This window comes from Stegostoma tigrinum, chromosome 6 (genome assembly GCF_030684315.1).
Source record: "Stegostoma tigrinum isolate sSteTig4 chromosome 6, sSteTig4.hap1, whole genome shotgun sequence".
Classification (NCBI taxonomy): domain Eukaryota; kingdom Metazoa; phylum Chordata; class Chondrichthyes; order Orectolobiformes; family Stegostomatidae; genus Stegostoma; species Stegostoma tigrinum.
In genome coordinates, this window is record NC_081359.1 from 30679165 (window position 1) to 30695936 (window position 16772).

Consider the following 16772-nt stretch of genomic DNA (forward strand, 5'->3'; position numbering starts at 1 on the left):
AGAAGGTGTGAAAAGATTGCAAATAACTTTTCTTCAGAAATAGGGGAGGAGAAGGGGGCTCTAAAATAAATAGAGAGAAGGGGAGGTGATGGTAGAAGGTGAACAGAGGAGCAGATAGATTGGCAGAAGACCTATCCGCTCCTCTATTCACCTTTTACCATTGCCTCCCCTCTCTCTATTTATTTCAAAGTACGCTTTCCCTCCCCCATTTCTGAAGAAGAGTGCAGACCTGAAATGTCAGCCTTCCTGCTCCTCTGATGTTGCCTGGCCTGCTGTGTTCATCCAGCTTTACACCTTGTTATCTCAGACTCCAGCAGTTCCTACTATCTCCTTGCAAATAACATTGTTGCCTTGTGGCTATCCTGCTCGCAGTGTTCTCATAGGTTTGGGAGCAAGGGAATGTTATATGTGGGTTATGACTGAGGTTGAATCGGTTCAAACTGTATTTCAACAATTCTTGCTGTAACATACAGTTTTACTTGGGCCAAATAATCAGGGATAAGAATTGCTATTATTTTGATTTACATGCCATGTTGCAAAAACTCAGAAACTGATTTTCCATAGTGCCAGTCTTAGTGATTATTTAATATAATTTATAACCTTGAGGAATACCTGAGACCACACATTTAGCAGCCTATGGTTGAGCCTGGCCCCATCAGTCTTAAAGCCATACAACTAGAATGGCCCAAAAAGAGCTCATTTGTCACTGGTGGGTTCTATGCAAGGCAATCCAAACAGCTCCCTTTGTCCACCGCCCATCTCCCAAGAATCACAAATCATTTCTCCAGTCGAATTTTGTTTTGAAATCATTCATTATCTCAACTTCCATCACCTTTGTAGGCATTGAGTTCCAGGTCTTTACCACTGGCTACATAAAAAAAATTCTTCTTTATATCACTCCATGCATCTCTTGTGCAAAACCTCAAATCTGTATCCCCCTAACAATTGAACAATCAATTAATGAGAACAGCTTTTCAATATATCAAAATCCATCACAATCTTGTTAATCTAAATCAAATTTTCTTCAATCTGCTTTGGTCCAAGCCTTGAGGACAAACCCAGATTCTCCAATTTAACCTCACAGCTAAAGTTTCTCACCCCTGGAATTATTCCATTACATCCCCTTTGTATCCTCCTAAGGATTTCACATCCTTCCTGAAATGTGCTGACCAGAATTAGGTGTGTGACTGCATGGTGCTGCGAGAAGACAAAATAATTCATTCCTGTCTCATAGACTTTGGATGCAGATTCAGCCAACCGAACCATTAGATTTTCTGATCTTAGTGGACACTATGATCACAAAGTCCAATCTATTCTGAGTTCTTCTGCCTAACAAATGTAGGGGTAGCAGTTAATACTCTCATCTGTTTGGAGGTGGTAGCATTTCTTTAGGATGCAAGTAAATCACCACCCTCTTTAACCTGTGCCCCAGTTATGTCCAGAGTAGGCAGATTCATGGATGGCCTACCCACATCACCATTAATCATGGCCCTTAAGTGGGCAACTGACAGCAACCTAAGGGTCTCCCTGCTCCATTTTTGAGTTTTAACTTGCACTGGGGTAGTTGACTTATGGGGAAGGGGATTTTGTAGGGGTGGTAATTCCTAATCACTGCCAGATATGGGAACTTCGTAGAATCAGAAAATTCCGACAGCATGAAAGCAGGCTATTTGGCCCATGGAGCCCACAGTGATGTTGTAAAGAGTATCCCACCTCTCCAATGTACCCCTGTAGCCCTGCATTTCCCATGCCTAATCCATCAGGCCTGCCCATCCCTGGACACTATGGGCAATCTAGCTCAGCATTGAGAAATCAGTGGCTGCTGAAAACCATCTGCAACCCTTGCCTCCAGATACCTTCCTTTTCCCATTCTGTTGTAAGCCATGCTCATCATCTCCATGCCACTCTTGTTCATGTCCTTTCTGAGCTCTTTACTAATCCTGGACTCTGATGGGTGTATTGCTGGCAGCTTACACCATTCTACACTCCACCCTTCCCAATTACTGCATTGAAGAATGCCAACCTCTGACTGTCCAGCAGCTCTTTTCAAGATTGAAATTCAGTCCTCCGGTGTCATTAATCTTGGGTAAGGCTGCTCACTGGCCACTTAAATGTACCAAGTCTTCCCCAGGAAGTTCCTGTGTTAAATTCCATCCTGTGAGTGTACTAGTTGTTTCAAAAGCCAAACTACAGTTGATACAATGGTGCCAATCTTACAATAACCATTCCAAGTGTAAATTATTTGCTACGGCTTACTTCTATATTTTCATGTAAATTGTACATCTGGGTTATAATTGGTTGAAGGATGTGAGGGATAAAGACTAAGATTTCAATAGATTGGTTTCAGAAATCAGGGAGGTAGGAGGAAGATTAGCCAATGATTAGCTCTAGTTCGGGAACTTTCAAAGTATCGCTCAATTTTATCTCAAATTTTAAGTCGGTATTCACCCCTTATTTTAGTGTAACTGAAATAATTGCAGATTATGGTAACTTATGAAAACACGTTCAGTAATTTTTAACAAGTAAATGTTGAAATGTTGCACTGAGTGTTCATTTTTTTTTCTTTGCCTCAGTTAAAAACAGATCCATAAAGTAGAAGAAAATATAAAAGTAAACAAATTTTAAAAGTTTTACACAAAATAAGAAAAATGTGAAACGTACTTTAATGTTTTCTGAATTGGGAAATTTATCAAATTGAAAGATTGACAGACTCAATTCCAAATCCAGCTTCTTTCATAAACATTTAAGCAGTCAATTAAACAGAATGGCTCTTTGGATTGTACCTTGCCACGCAAAAAGTCAGCAATTCCTGCTATTAACAATATTCATTCTCATTTGATATGTGGCTGTTAGCCAGAAAAGCTATTTCTGTTCATAACAAGACAAATGCACTGTCAAATTATATCTATTGTATCAGTCAGGAAAATGTTAGCTTTGAAAGAGTAAAGAACATTTGCTTCTTTTTACCTTCCTTGTGTTTGCGAATTGATTTGTTTCACTCATAAAGTTTGTATATAACTAGGATACACATTCGGAACTGAGCTCTATACTTGAAATGTTAAATAAATAGTGCAGAGTGATATATCATATAGTTACTGAGAACCCTTAAGTTAGTCATCAATGATGTAGCCCTTTCTTATTCATGAGATGAATCATGGATGTTACTGAATATTTTAGATTATGTTCCCAATTTACATTATAACATCAGGTTATGAATTTATATGATTTTTTAAAAATTGTAGATTGCATGATTATATGATTAAAAATTAGAATAAGCATTGATTCTTTGATTTTGACATGACATTGATGGGAAGAGTGCCCTGGTACTCAAGTTCCACTATTGCAAAAACTGTCATAAATGTATAAAAGACCAAATTAATCACTAAACCAGTTAATATACCTGACTTTGACCACTGTGTATGAAAGAAGAAACTCTCATCAGGTTTCTTCAATAAGCAAGAGAACAAAATGTACTTATTGTAAACAACCTTAGACTTGACCAAATAAAATAATGGATCATTAACAACTCTATGCAAACTTAAAACATATCTTTAAACTTTAAACCACAACATGCACATTCATGCACGAATAGGAAAGACAGTGTTGTAGAAATATGAGTGGAAAATATAGGGAGAAAGGAACAAATTCAGTGGGATTCAAGCCACCCAAATTCAATGAAGAGTCTTTCTCACACCACTTTTGATTTGTGTCAACAATATATTGTTATTTTCAACCACACGTGATACTCAATTTGGTAGACGGTCAGTTGCACCTAGGTTATTTTGTTTTGATTATGAAGTTCTTCTTTTCAGAAGTCTTTGAATGTTGTTTTTTTTCCGTTCACAGAGAAAGAGCGAGAAAGAGAGAGAGAGAGAGAGAAAGACTAGTCTTGGCTTGCTGTTTTTTTGAGGTTTGAATGGATTTATGTGTTTTCTCTGTTCTGTGACAAATGGCAACTTAACAATAAGAGTTGTTGCTATGCAGTTTTTAAACCCAAAGACACCTGCTGCCAAATGGTCTAGCAAAAGTATTAACTCGAGCTTCTTCAAAAGTCACATGACACTGTGTAAAGATGAAGTCCTCATAGCCCTAATGCACTTTAGGGATTGCTGTCTCATTAGAGAGTGAGAGAGAGAGACAACTGGTGCTGATTTAACCTTCAGGCCACCATACCTCAGGTGACTGAAGAGGTTGAGAAGGCGAGTCCTTAATGTTGACAATGTGCAACCCATGATTGATCAAATCATTGTTTTAAGTTTGACCTTCAATTTGTAAAAAGAAATGATGAGTTCATTCTCTGCAACGCAATACTGTCCAAACCTTCACTACTGAAGTAGTTCTGAAGAAGGGTAATACCCAAAACATTGACTGCTCCTTTCCTCCAGATGCTGCCTGACCTGCTGTGTTCTTCCAGCCTCCTGTTTGTCTACTTTGGATTCCAGCATCTGCATTCTTTTTTGTCTCTTCACTTTTCCTTGTTTGCATTTCCAAAAAAAATGTAGTCCTTACAATTTCCTGACAATCAATTCAGAATTGACTGTGGCAGCAGCTCAACCATTGCAACAATTAGAATGCAGTCTTAGGATGTAAGTATCATCAGAAAGGATAAAATTTGTTATTACTTGCTGTCTTTGAGGAGGTGGTGGTGAACGACCTTCTTGAACTTCTTGCAGCCTATGTTGTGAAGATACTTCCAGATGATGGTTCTTCAGCAGTTCCAGAAATATAAGCCATGATGTTGATAGAACTGCAATATATGCTCAAGTCAGGATGGTCTATGGTTTAGAGATGATTAGTTTTCCACTTTCAATATTGAAGGCCAATTGTAGTGGATGGAATAGTTCCCAGCTTGGCCCATCAGCTTTGGGAGAAAGTGTCTTCAGATTGTGTGATTCTTTTGTTAGAAGAGATGGGTGGGAGTTGTGGCAGTCTGTCATTGGTAGTCAGGCCAAACAACTTGTGAAAGTGATTGAAACCAGCCCCTGGGTTACCCATCTCAGGGCTGTGAGACTTTGCCCTAGTTTTAAAGAAAAAGACAAGATTCTCTAGAGTCTAATCATGCTCGACTTATACTTGTGCCATACTGCATCCATGCAACCTCACATTCCTTCATCCACCATTATCAATCCATCTTGCCTCATGCCAGGCTATGGGATTTCTGTGTCCAATCACCCATTATACATTGTGTAGGAGTAACAAAACTTCTTGTAGCAATATGGCATCTGACTGGCTCCATTATAGAGATAGACATGACCTACTCATCTGCTATTTTCTTCGAGTTGGCCCAGATTTTAAAGGGTTGTTGTTCGTGGCACCTCAAATGTACTGTGAACCCATAATCTGTATGAGAGAACCATTGAAAAGTTAGGCCAAAATCTCCTCCTCGTTCCCATCATGCTATGGCATTATCCTATCAACCACATAGCCTTGCAAACATTTCATTATAGGCTGTAGTATGTCCATGTTCGTTCTTCTACTACAAACTGGAAAGGAGCCCTATAGTAACAATAGAATATGTTGAAGAAGCTTTTAAAACGTTATTCATTTATTACATTCCGTTTATTAGTCGCCAATAAAAGTGTCAATTGTCCAGACACTTTAAAGTATAAATAACATAAATAGAAGGTATTTGAAGCCTCTCAGCTATGCAATTGAGTGATTGACAGAAGAGATCTAAAACAGACTTGCCGATCAAATAATGTTTTCTCTGGGGTTCAGCTGTTCCTGCAGATCAAAGGGGTCCTGGGCTACTAGCGAAGTAAAAACACTACATTGTAATCTTTTTAATTTGAGAATGCTTTTCACTCCTTTTTGCACTTAAGCTTACATGTACATTTGTTCATACGTTTCTAATACTGGTATTTTCTCTCTTTGGCAAAAACTACAATTCCAGTTATTTGACATTTTATTTTTAAATTATACATCTTCATATCTTTTGTAGGGGAACAGTGGATTCTCACACCTCCGAATATTTGGCACATTTGGACTGCTATCAGTGGGAGTCTGAACAAGGAATAGGAAATACATGTGCAGTTAAATGTGCAACAAATTACCTTCTATTCCTTATGCATCCAAGCACAACACAATATTTGACAAACAGATCCCAGGACTAGTCATTTATCATATGTAGTTCCACAGCCAGGTATATACATAAATTCGAGATAACAAGGTGTAGAGCTGGATGAACGCAGCAGGCCAAGCAACATCAGAGGAGCAGGAAGGCTGATGTTTTCTGAAGAAGGGTCTGGGCCCAAAACGTCAGCCTTCCTGCTCCTCTGATGCTGCTTGTCCTGCTGTGTTCATCCAGCTCTACACCTTGTTGTCTCAGATTCTCTAGCATCTGCAGTTCCTATTATCTCTCATATATATAAATTCCATGCTGTTTCCACATCTCCAATCTGACAATGACACGTAAATACTGTAATATAATGTAATGTAATAACAATCTACTTTCTACTTCTTTTTCAACATTTAGCTGTAGAATGTTGGAATGAAGTTCAAAGACATAAGCAATTATTCTTTTAAGCCTTTTAAGCTGCTGTCAACTGAATATATTTAGCAATGCTTCTAAATTGGACTGGTATCATTTCTTTTAAGAAATCACATCAGAAAAGGCCAAGTCATCCTGAATAATATCATTTTGAAATTTGAAGCATTGTATACTGGGAATAATATTTTGATTGATGTGCTTCTGTCTTCTATGTAAAAGAAGCCAAAAGTAAATATGTTTTATTATCAGTCTGAAAGAGTATGATGTTTATATTCTTTGTTTGAGCTCAAAACATTTTTTGCTCTTTTGTAGCACTGGCTATTTAAGTGTCATTTATAAAAATTTCAAAACTGCACTTTTTTCAAAAAATATCTTTCTACACCTAAACAGTGACTAAAGCAGTTTGATTCTACACAGTAGTATATGAAGAAACAAACATTGGAGTTTCAAATATTGTACAAGACTATATTCACATACATTTGAGGGATTTGGAGGGCCTGATAACTGAACAGATACATAGAACATAGAACAGTACATAGAACAGTACGGCACAGAACAGGCCCTTCAGCCCACAATACGTACTTAGCTTCAGCAGAAAGACGTCAGACAGTGGTCTTTCCCCCCCTGCCCCTTGATGATGGATGCCGCAAACGTAAATGCCTCCCCCATCACATAGTCCTGGACCTTAGACGTGCCCATCTGCAACACTTGACTGAAGTCAACCCCTTGCTATGGAAGGCCAACATGTTTTTGGGGGACCAAAGAATGTCTTTCACCCAGTTGATGGTCCTCCAGATGCAATTGATGTTTGTCTCAATGTGCTTTCCTGGGAACAGACCGTATAGCACAGAGTCCTATGTCACAGAGCTGCTTAGGACAAGCATCGAGTAAACTGCTGCATCTATCTCCAGGCTTCCTTTGCAAAGTTATATTCCAGAAAGAGATATTTGATAGCCTCTACCCCGCTCTCCCAACCCGCAGCCACTTGGAGGGCAGCCTGCAATGGCACACATTTCTTCAGGTGTATACAATAGAGACAGTTGAGATCTTGTGTCCCAGCTTGAGAGCGGATGAGCCGTGTCATTTCTTTTCGCTGAGGCTCACTGTTTTTTTTACTCATTCACAGGACCCGTGTGCCACTGATTGGACCAGGATTTATTGCCCATCCCTTGCTGCCCTTGAAAAATGGTGCTGAGCTGCTTCATTGAACCACTGCAATACATGTGCTGTAAGTAGACCCACAATGCCATTAGGGAGACAATCCCAAGAATTTTGTTCCAATGACACTGAAGGAATGGTGATATATTTCCACGTTAGGAGGGTGGTGATATTCGCATGCACTGTCACTCAGACACTAATTGGTCAGTCACAGACTCTCCCTTGGATCAAAAGACCTGGAGAGGATGTCCTGCCTGTTGAGTGCAGCCAACCAACCAGATGTTGGTATCTCTATTGAACAGCAGCACCAATGTGGATATGTTTATAGTCAAAAGCTGTACTGAAGACATGTTTAAGAAGGCAATGAGTTGATGAAGAAATCACTAAGTCTGAAAAGGTCAGTAAAACCTTCGGGTTCATAGTTTAAATTCAAAGAGAGGCTCCGATATACCTGGAAAAATTCAGAAAAGGCTCCAACGGTAAACTTTTAATTTGATACTAAACATCTCTATTAGACACCAATCTAATGTGAATCCTCGAGGAGTCACAACGTGCCCACAAGAAAATTGAGAAGGTAAAGGGGGCCGTTTACCATAATTACTTTATGTCCTTCTTCTGGTGGGACATTCTCGCACCGATGGCATGAATCTCGTCCATTATTAATGCAGTCTACTACTCCAGCAAGTAAAAGAGACATTTTAAATTGGTATGCCATGGAAGAAATCATTAAATTTCAATGCAAAAAGTTTGAAAAGAGACCAGTTAAGTCAATCGGTGTCCAAGATGACCATGAAATGCTTTTCTTGGGCAAGGTTGTAATACTTAAAAAGGATCGTTGAAGTTCCAACATTATGGCTAATGGCCAGGGAATAAATTTCATTTTAGACACTACAGCAAGAGTAGCAATTCATTCTGACATGACGCAATGACGAAAGCTTGATTGCTTCTAGCCATTATCAACATGATTTCACGTCTGGTAGCATTCAATTGAAGATGAGGATGTGGTTGTCAATGTAATAAAAGAGAAACAACAGAAATTTGTTATTCAAAATCAGGATGCTCATTGTTGAAATGGACAGCTTGCTTTGATTTGCAACTTGTCCACAAGCTAAACAAGGATAAACTGAGAAATTCAATCTAAAAGATCAATTATACCATTCATAGATTTGTAGAAGCAGAAAGCAACTTATTATGTTACATTAATATCTGATGCCAAACCTATATGCTTATTCACTTTAAGAAAGGTTGATCAGTTACTCTTGAAAAATGTGAGACAAGGACCTGAATTCTTGCTTTAGCAGAAATAATAGTGCTGGTAACACATCCCACTTGTTGCTAAGGCACAACAGAAAAACAGTTGGCACACAATCTATGATAATAAAATGTGAGGCTGGGTGAACACAGCAGGCCAAGCAGCATCTCAGGAGCACAAAAGCTGACGTTTCGGGCCTAGACCCTTCATCATCTGATGAAAGGTCTAGGCCCGAAACGTCAGCTTTTGTGCTCCTGAGATGCTGCTTGGCCTGCTGTGTTCACCCAGCCTCACATTTTATTATCTTGGAATTCTCCAGCATCTGCAGTTCCCATTATCTCTGGCACACAATCTATGCTTCTTTGTGGACCTCATACAGTTGAACAAGGCTGTGGACAGGAGATCCATCTCATTGTTGTTAAAGGTGATAGTTCTGCTTCATTCAAAGTTGAAGATTGTGTTAAGCTTCTCCCAATGATATCATAAGGACTTGAGAAGGGAAACGTAGTGCATCTTAGAGTCTCAAAATGTAATCCAAGGTCTCCTCATAGTTTTTGTAATGATCTCTAACTTGATAATGTATCTTTTTTGATTTTCAACACACAACAGACTACATCCTATTTAAAACAAGAATCTGCTCTTGGTTAGACTCACTAGTGGTTTTCCTTTACCAGTGTAATCTAAGTAAGCCTTTTGACCCAGTCCAGGAAAGAAGCAGTAAACTACTGGAACCACAAACTGGTGTTGGTTAGCATTGCAATATAATCATTGCCTTTGTGGGTGACAGCACCATGAAGTTAGTAAAGGCCTCCATTTTTACCAAATTGGCTGTGAACAATAAATTTTGGCAGTTCTCATTAGATAAGTAATCCAAACTACTGGGAAAAAAGAAGTCACACAATTTGTGTGATATTTTAATCAGCTTCCTCTTGGAATTGCCTTGGCAGTTGAGATTTTTCAACATATCAAGACCAGTATTGAGAACGGGCTTGAGGAGTCAGCCTGATGGACAATATCCTCATTCATAGATCTAACATTTTAAAGCATGGTACTAGGGTCAGAGCAGTGTTACAATACTTGCAGACCATGAGCCTTACGTTAAATCATAAGTATGTGTTCCTTAGACACAGTGTCACCTTATTAGACTGCAATGTTCAGGCAATTAGCATCAAAGGTGACTCCCAAAAAATGAGCAATAGCAAAGATTTCCCACAATCCCTTAACATTATAGAGGTTCATTGATTCATGGACATGGTCAATCAGTTAGGGATGTTCCAGTACAATTTTCAAATTGTTATCATAGTCACAGATGATGCATCATCCATTTCGCCAGGGACATTATTGCTCAAATTCAGTGAGACGGTTCTTATAGGCTCTTACAGTGCCTCTGGGGCACTGACAGATACAGAGCAATGGTGGGCTGTTATTGTAAAGAGGTTTCTTCTGATACCTGAGCCAACAAACATTTTACTGTTTGGATAGATCACGAGCCATTGCTCAAGATGCTCAATGCTAATGAATTGGCAAAGCTAACATTAGAATACGAAGGTTAATGATGCATAATTCTTGATCTAGTATGTGCTAAAAAGCAAACCACTGTAGATGTAGTGTCCCACTTTCCCATATAGAAATCTACTAAAAATGACGTACATTTTCCTGAAGACGGGGTCTATACTTTCTTGACAACCTGGTTTTGGCAACCACCAGAAACTAGAGGAACTTTTAACAATGCAAAAACCTGATGCTGAATGTGGGTTGCTATTGGTGCCCTGTGTTCCCCAAAGCCAGTGTATGTTCCTGGCAATTGTGTTCTGAAACAATATTTTCAGCTGTTTTGACATCTCAGCTCCTGAATGACTTGCTCATTTATGACAAAAGATTCATCATTCTTAGAGCACTCAGACTAAACGACATTCAGATTTTGTATCAGGTGCACAACTAAGAATTAGGTCAGGGTAGTTTGGTGGCCAGGAATCTCTAAAGCTGTTGAAGACATGAATTTCAATTGCACTGCTTGTGTTATTAATGGATAAATCTAGAACAAGCCATCAATTTTATTCCCACTCCCTCCTTGTCCATGGAAGCTCCTTGGAGGGATCTTTTGATATTGGAAGGTCAAACATTGCTGATCATTGTGTATAATTACACTCAGTGGATCACGGTCAAATAAAAACATTGTCCGCATTGAATATTAAGCTGAAGGATTTTTATTGCCACGTACAGAATTTTTGATTTCGTTATCTCTAACAGCAGTATGCAGTTTGCCAATGACTGCTTTGAAAAAATACTTCATGGAGATCTACAGCTTCCTCCACATAAATAGATCTCCAGGTGCTCGTAGGCCAATGAAGAGGTCAAAAAAGATGTCCATTCCATTTAATCTTTGTTGTTGATGGTGTCATTTTTTCTTCACAGATGCTGCCAGACCTGCCGAGCTTTTCCAGTGACTTTATTTTTGTTCCTTTTGAATAAGTTATTATATGCTTTATTCATTGAACAATCAAAATTTGGGGTGATACGGTGGCTCAGTGGCTAGTGTTGCAGCCTCACAGTGCTACGGACCCGGGTTTGATTCCAGCCTCGGGCGACTGTCTGTTTGGAGTTTGCACATTCTCCCTGTATCTGCATGGGTGTGCTTTGGTTTACTCCCCCAGTCCAAGGATGTGCAGGTTAGGTGGATTGGCCAAGCTAAATTGCCCGTAATGTTCAGGGGTGTGTGGGTTACAAGGGGATGGGTCTGGGTGGGATGCTTCAAGGGGTGGTGTAGACTTGCTGGGCTGGAGGGCCTGTTTCCACACTGTAGGGCATCAAAATCTAAAAAAAAGGTCTCACGTGACTCTTCTTGAGTTAGCCTTGTCTGGTTCCAGAAGCAGTTAAACCCACAAGGGAAATCATATAATTTCAGAAAGCCATTTCATAATCCTCATTATTGTCCTTTTTTAAAGACAGATAACATTTCTTTACAAAATATATAACATTATTTAATTGGAGACAGTTCAAAGAAGGTTCAGTAAAGTGGTCAGAGATAATGGGAACTGCAGATGCTGGAGATTCCAAGATAATAAAATGTGAGGCTGGATGAACACAGCAGGCCAAGCAGCATCTCGGGAGCATCCCTGGTATGGAGACATTACCTTATGAGCAATGGTTAAACAGGCTGGAACTCTACTCATTGGAATTTAGAAGAATGAGAAGTGATCTCATCGAAACATATCAGTTTTTTAAGGGGATTAGCAGGTAAATGCTGAGAGGATGCTTCCCCTCATGAGAGAGTCTTTGTCCAGATGGCAAGGTCCCAGAATAAAGGCACACCAATTTAAGACTGAGATAAGGAGGAATTTCCTCTCTGAGGGTTGTGAGTCTCTGGATATTCTTGCCACTGAGAATTATGGGCACAGAGTCCTTGTGTATAGTTAAGGCTGAGATAGATAGATTTTTGATCAGTAAGGAAATCAAGGGTTATAAGGAAAGGGCAGAAAAGTGGATGCGAGAAATATTAGATCAGCCAGGATCCTATTGAATGGTGGAGCAGGTTTGAGGGGCTGAATGGTTTAATCCTTTTTCTACGCCTTATGGCCTTGTAACTACATATTCATAACTTAAAGGAGTGCTAGATTATTAGATATGTAATGAAATACTAAACCAAATCTTGTCAAATAGTTCAATACATTTTGATTACTACATTGCCCTAACTGAAAAAGAGCATAGAATTTACCATTTCCACTTCAACCAATAGGACCAATTGTTCATTTGTTTTGTGGAATTTACTGAGTGTACAAAAGCTACTTGCCAAATTGTTAAGTACTTACCTAACAAAGAAGAATATCATCGATTGACATACAAACAAGAAAATTGTCAGGCTTTAACAGCAAATGACACAATGCAGGACCATAAACAAATATGACAGAAAGAGAAATATTGTTGGACTGACTGCAATCATTCCTGCAGCCACTGTCAATGGGCCCTTTACCAAAATGGTAAAGGGAGCCCAGCAGCATTCAACAACCAGGACCATATCTTGTACAAACAACAAATAGAAATCTTTCAAGAAGTAGGCACGCCTTGATTCCACTAAAAAGAACGATAGCTGCTACAGGGTGCAGTCCCTGATCCTTGAGAGGAGAACTCTCTGAGAAATAATTTGGCATGCACAATCCTTAACATAACCTCCAGAAGATACCACATATGTTCATAAAGATTTGTGAACCCATTTGCAGACTTCTTCTGTAAAGCATACAAGCTTTGTGGGGAAGGGAGGGGTGTGGAAAATATATAAATAGTATACATAAGCAAATGGAATTAAAATCTGGAAGAAAGATGAAAAGGATTATCTGTACTTTGGCTCTAAAAAAAGCAACTGAGTATATGTGTATGTCACAGTGGTGTCAGCTCACATTGAAATGGAGCCTGACTATGCAGTATGTCAGAGATATCCCCTCTTACTTTCCCTTCTACACATTTACATCCAATAAGCCATGTTCATGCACATTAACAAGAGTGTAGACCAGATCTTAATACTGCTGCCACAGTTGGAATAGATGTAATTTGAATTTGCTTATAATCTCTTCAGTACAGAGTTTCAAAACCAAAGTCATTTGACTGTTAATAGAATTGACAGATTTTTCTTCCAGAGTTTTGCACGTGGAAGTTTCACTTGAATTTCAATCCAAGCATAAATAAAAAAAATGTGCTTTGCATGCAATGATGAATATGATTGTACAGTTTTACCTTATTCTGGGAGGCAAAGCAGCTTTTGGTGAGTCGATATTACAACATGCTATACATCCTGCAGCAAACACAGAAAAAACTGGAAAAACTCAGCAGGTCTGGCAGCACCTTTGGAGAGACAAACAGAGTTAATATTTTAACTCCAATGTAACTTCAGTCATATTGGACTCGAAATGTTGAATCTGTTTGTCTCTCCACAGATTCCAGATCTATTGAGATTCTCCAGCATTCTTCTGTGTTTGTTTCAGAATTCCAGAATCTGTAGTATTTTACTTTTATTGCTTTATGTCTAGCCATGTGGAAAAGAAAATGTAGTCGATTTTAAAATTAGCTGCTTATTGACTTATTGGGCTTTGTGTGAAGACCATTTTCATCATTTTTCCTTCTGCCACTCATTCAAACAACTTGCATTCACTTAGTGAGGTTCACAAACTAAATTGTCCCCAGGTGTTTGACAGAAGCATTATCAAACAAAACTTGTCCTGCAATTACTTGAGAAGAAATTAGGCCACAGAGTTCAAACATTTGGTCAAATTGTAAAGTTTAAGACCTCAGCAGCTGAGAGACACTACTGGAGAAGTGATTAAAACTTAAGGATGGGCAATAAAGTCAAAATTGGAGGAAAGCAGGTATTTCCACTCTGCAGCTCATGCCCACTGCTCTATACAGGAACAATATATTTCTATTTCAATTGATTTGTTTGGCTTTTACATATTTTTGGCAAATTTTACTTTCAATTCCTGAGAATGGTCATTATGTATACAATTGATCTTTAGGTCAATCTGCATAATTATTAAGATAACTTTCCTCTGATATGTTTGTTTTGGCAGTTGTTATCTATTATAACAATGGGGTGCCTGTTCGGTGGATAAATGCACTAAGTGGTGTTGTGTAGGATCAAACAAACTGTGAAGGTATCAAGAGAAACAGAGAATGCTGGAGAAGTTCAGTAGGTCTGGCAGCATCTGTAGAGAGAAAAAGAGAGAGATAGAGGGAAGAGCATGGTAGGGTTCTGATTGATGTAGGTTACAGTGAGATGTGTGGCAGAATCAAGTGACATGTCAGTGAGGCCCATCTCACAGCATCTTTTATGTTTTTCCCAATAGGCAGGGTGAGATTCTCACTAGGCACCAGCAAAATGCCAACAGACCAGAATAAACTCTCGTGAAATATTTTGTTAATGCCGCGAAACTCACCAAACAAAATCAATGTCAGAAAAACTCAACAAGGGAACCAAAGTTCGTTTTCCACTTGCTCCAATTGGCCTTTATATCGCGCATGTTCAGAATGTGGCCTAGGGCACTATTGATGGACACCAGCTGCATGTACCTCTTCTTCACACACATTGGCGTCTGACATCTGCAAAACCATCACGAACATCCTGGCATTGCGGCTATTCACTGGCAGTGCGTTCTGAAAGTATACTGGCATTACAAAGCATTCCAACAAACACCACTGAAAGGCTATGGTAGGGACACTTTATGCACAGGAGCAGCCATCCAGCTTAGACAAGACCAGGCTGTATCTCAGGATTGCTCACTTCCTCTCTTTGCGCTCACTCGCTTATTGACTATCAGCATGCTCACAGTATCCATGCCTTGGCTTCCCTTCCTTTGCAATTAACACAGTTACACAGCTAAGCAGCTTGCTTCACTGGTCAGCTGTTCTGAGTCAAGCAGGATGTATATCTTGCTGCACAGCAGTGTGCTGCATCAATATTATACCAGCACTACGTGCCAGCAGCTTTCACAGTAAAAACACTGTGTGTGTAGCAATCAAGTGGCCATGTTATACAGTCTTAAGGGAATAGTCCATGGAGGAACCTATCAGTAAGGGCTCCCAGCTCAGTAAGTCAATGACATTACTTGATATCAGTTTAAACATCTGGCCGATGTTCTCGGCCAGGGTCTATGCCTCTGCAGTCCAGGGAACGAGTCACAGTGAACCCATTGACTCCGAAAGCCTGGGAGTGAGAGTTAAGCTGACATGGTCAAGGAGTTGAATATGCCTCAGTCAGGGGTGTGGGCATGTCAGTTGAGACAGTGGGAGGGAGTCAGCCTGTGGGGTCCATCCACTGAAATTAAAGAGGAAGGGGAGGAGAGTCGGTGGTTAAGAGCAGCTGCTGCTTTGCGACTGAACCTTAGCAGGTTAGCCTTCAGCACCGGAGGCTGCAGGTTTTGGGTCGGAGTTTTGTACAATTATGAAAGGGGAGCAGTACAATTTGTAATCGGGAGATGCTGTAAAATCTGGATGGGAAAGCACATAATGCAGGAGGAGATTGTCCACAGTCAGGAGGCCTCTGGCTTCAGGGATGCACAGCAGTGAATGACTCCTGCTGGCGCAGTAGTCTCATGTGCCAGAGTCTGGGGAGGAAAGATGGGCAGGTGTAGCTCATGAACTTGTGTTCGATGTTGACCTGAGGAAGTGTGAAACCTTTGGGGTTCAGAACTGGGAAGGAGACTGGATATTTGCAAGCTTGCTGGCATATTCAGGTTGAGGATGGAAGCCACCGGCAGATGAGCATTCAATGTCATTGTCACTGTGCCAGAGATCAAAACTGCACAACAGATAAGGAAATGGCAACAACCATACTTGGGATAAGTGTCTCGACCACTGAGAGAGCCATAGGGCTTTTAAAAAGAAAGAGCACTGCTCACAAACCCATCCAATGGGCATCGCACTGGCACACATGCTGCAACTCTCTGGCAATCTTACAGCATTTACCCTCTGTCCATGGCACAGCCATTACTTCACAATTCTTTGATAGCAACATCTTAGCACACAGAGGGAGACAACCATTAGGGATGTTGAATGAGTAGGGATAAAGGTTTCATCACAGTCTAATGCCATGTGTATACATTGTTCCCCCGCTTCTAGTTGCTGCACTTAGCTCTCAGCACAGACTTCTGTTCATGCATCCTCACCTATGGCACTGAAGTGGTGCTGGATGGTACTATGAACGTTATGGACCTACACAGAGAAACTCACAAACACATGAAAGTTTACATCAGAAACATTTATGTGGAAACTTATAATGAGATGGAAACCTTTTTTCAACTGTGCCACCAAAGTGCCTTCAATAATTTTTCCTCTTTAGAAGGAGCCTGCTTGGCAATGGAGATCATGGCCCTAGAATTTTGGCAG